Source organism: Entelurus aequoreus, linkage group LG10 (genome assembly GCF_033978785.1).
Source record: "Entelurus aequoreus isolate RoL-2023_Sb linkage group LG10, RoL_Eaeq_v1.1, whole genome shotgun sequence".
In the NCBI taxonomy this organism is placed as follows: Eukaryota; Metazoa; Chordata; class Actinopteri; order Syngnathiformes; family Syngnathidae; genus Entelurus; species Entelurus aequoreus.
Window position 1 is genome coordinate 2,697,441 of NC_084740.1, and position 3,590 is coordinate 2,701,030.

Below are 3,590 nucleotides of genomic sequence, written 5' to 3' on the forward strand. Positions count from 1 at the left end.
TTACGTCATTTAGCTCAAATAAAACACACTCGCTACTCCATTCTCTAAAATAGGTGATCTATTGCACGCATTAAGTCTCATTATGGAAAAAAACAAGCTCACCTCGGCCAACTTGCAGCACTTGACAGCTAGCAGGAGGAGCTAGCTAGCCTGATGCTAACAGCGGGAGAGTCGCGCGGCTTTGCGTTGCGAGTTTAAAGGAATGTTTACTTTTGCCAAAATGGGGACGCGGGTGGAGAACATGTCCGCGTCAGTAGGCAGGAGAGCGACGGTGTTGACTGCGACGAGTCTGGAGCCATGTTTGAGAAGCAGCACGTCACGTGACACAACACCAGCCTCGACTCGTCATGTGACTCACGTGACCCGGAAGACGGGCTTTTTTGAAATAAATAAAAAAATCTGCACATTTTAAGGCACTTCCTGTGTTGTCTGTCTAATTGTAATAAATGCAGACGAGGCGTGTTGGCTGAAGTTCTCAACGTTTACTCGGCATGGCGACATATAACTGTTATATTATAACAACACTTCACGGGGCTACCGCGCATGCTCGTCACGACAAGTTGCATGCTGGGTAGTGTAGTTCTAGGATTCCCTAGCTCATAACATCACACTTCCATTTCAATGTCTTTGGTGATTTACAGCACTTTACATGCTCTCACCCAGGAGAGAGGGTGTGACACTGAAAGACGTAGGTAGCAATGTATGTTTTGCGTGTTGGTATCGACTTAGTAACCAAGTATCGATACTTTTGACAACTTTGGAAATATAATAGATCTAAATAATAAGGGTTTTTTGCAAATGGACCAAATCATCAACAAGCATCATCAACATCAATGTTTGCATGGAAGGAAGACCTGCGACATTATTGCCTGTTTTAAACTTTATTGAACAAGGTGATTGACTTTTGGCTTCCTTTCGTGTCGCTGCAGGACCGCTTGTATCGCACATGATGTCACACACAAGTAAACACGCTGCAGGACGATTTCTATCACACATGATATCACACACAAGTAAACACGCTGCAGGACCGCTTGTATCACACATGATATCACACACAAATAAACACGCTGCAGGATCGCTTGCATCGCACATGATGTCACACACAAGTAAACACGCTGCAGGACCGCTTGTATCGCACATGATGTCACACAAGTAAACACGCTTCAGGACCGCTTGTATCGCACATGATATCACACACAAGTAAACATGCTTGAGGACCGCTTGTATTGCACATGATATCACACACAAGTAAACAGGTTGCAGGACAGCTTGTATTGCACATGATATCACACACAAGTAAACACACCGCAGGACCGCTTGTATCGCACAGGATGTCACACACAAGTAAACAACAAGTAAACACGCTGCAGGACCGCTTGTATCGCACATGATGTCACATACAAGTAAACACGCTGCAGGACGATTTGTATCACACATGATATCACACACAAGTAATCACACTGCCAGACTTCTTGTATCGCACAAGATATCACACACAAGTGAACAAGCTGCAGGACCGCTTGTATCACACATGATATCACACACAAGTAAACACGCTGCAGGACAGCTTGTATCGCACATGATATCACACACAAGTAAACACGCTGCAGGACCGCTTGTATCGCACATGATATCACACACATGCTGCAGGACCGCTTGTATCAGACATGATATCACACATTTTACATGCAAGTCCATTTTATCCCCAACATTTTTTTTTGTGCTGATATTGGACCGATATCTGCTCTCAGTATCGGATGAGGACAGTTGTCAGAGTGATACAGTGCAGTTGTACAACATCAACAAAAGTCTACTTTTTGAATGTCAGAATGTTAGATTACACAGTTAGATTGTGTACCTAATGAAGTGTCCAGTGTATGTACATTCATCCATCCATTTTCTACCGCTTTTTTCCCTTTTGTGTGTTTTAAATTGTCCATGTGTCCCTAATCAGAAAGAAGCCCTCGTCTACTTACACGAGACTTTAGCGACACTTCTGTCATCTAAAATTTGAGCGTGCAGCCAGATTGGTGAGCGTGTAGAAGGTATGTCAACTCCCCTTGCCTTTCCTTTTACTCGCCACTAGTCGGCGCCATGCAGCCACTGAACATAACATTATTATTATTACTCTGCCTTGATGTCAACAACACCCGCTGTGAGTAAAAGTTCATGTTTTAGCAGCAGCTTGGCTTGTAATTATGTCTTCTTCAAATGTGCGTTGGCTGTAAATTGTCTGAATGATCAGAGTCCAGCCCCAGGACTATGTACTATAAACTAGATCCACTATGGACTGGACTCTCACACTATAAACTAGATCCACTATGGACTGGACTCTCACACTATAAACTAGATCCACTATGGACTGGACTCTCACACTATAAACTAGATCCACTATGGACTGGACTCTCACACTATTATGTTAGATCCACTATGGACTGGACTTTCACACTATTATGTTAGATCCACTATGGACTGGACTCTCACACACTATGTTAGATCCACTATGGACTGGACTCTCACTATTATGTTAGATCCACTATGGACTGGACTCTCACACACTATGTTAGATCCACTATGGACTGGATTCTCACTGTTATGTTAGATCCACTATGGACTGGACTCACACACACTATGTTAGATCCACTATGGACTGGACTCTCACTATTATGTTAGATCCACTATGGACTGGACTCTCACACTATTATGTTAGATCCACTATGGACTGGACTCTCACTATTATGTTAGATCCACTATGGACTGGACTCTCACACTATTATGTTAGATCCACTATGGACTGGACTCTCACTATTATGTTAGATCCACTATGGACTGGACTCTCACTATTATGTTAGATCCACTATGGACTGGACTCTCACATTATTATGTTAGATCCACTATGGACTGGACTCTCATTATTATGTTAGATCCACTATGGACTGGACTCTCACACTATTATGTTAGATCCACTATGGACTGGACTCTCACTATTATGTTAGATCCACTCTGGACTGGACTCTCACTATTATGTTAGATCCACTATGGACTGGACTCTCACACTATTATGTTAGATCCACTCTGGACTGGACTCTCACTATTATGTTAGATCCACTATGGACTGGACTCTCACTATTATGTTAGATCCACTATGGACTGGACTCTCTCACTATTATGTTAGATCCACTATGGACTGGACTCTCACTATCATGTTAGATCCACTATGGACTGGACTCTCACACTATTATGTTAGATCCACTATGGACTGGACTCTCACAATATTAACTAGAATACAGTTACAGTTGCCAAAAATATTAAATATACGAGTTAGATGAAAGTTCTGCGTTGATTTTAATGAATACTTAGGTCTACTACACTACTGTATTTAATGTTGTCATCATGGTGGTACTTAATGACAAAGTTAGTATATAATGTACGCTACCTTGAACTGAATATTAATGATTTATTATGAACACATGTTGCCCTAGCCCCGCCCCCTATCCCATTGTGCGCTCTCTCTCTCTCTCTCTCCCTCTCTCTCTCTCTCCCTCTCTCTCTCTCTCTCTCTCTCTCTCTCTCTCTCTCCCTCTCTCTCC

General features: G+C 42.6%; 1 protein-coding gene across 2 annotated transcripts in view; it reads right to left on the bottom strand.

Moving 5' to 3' along the window:
- Positions 1 to 346, bottom strand: part of wdr81 (WD repeat domain 81) — a 69,050-nt gene extending 68,704 nt beyond the window's left edge. For both annotated transcript variants that reach the window (XM_062059824.1, XM_062059823.1), the window contains exon 1: positions 103 to 346. The gene's annotated coding sequence lies outside the window, so the exon portion shown is untranslated. The remainder of the gene's footprint in view (positions 1 to 102) is intronic.
- Between the last annotated feature and the right edge of the window lie 3,244 nt (positions 347 to 3,590).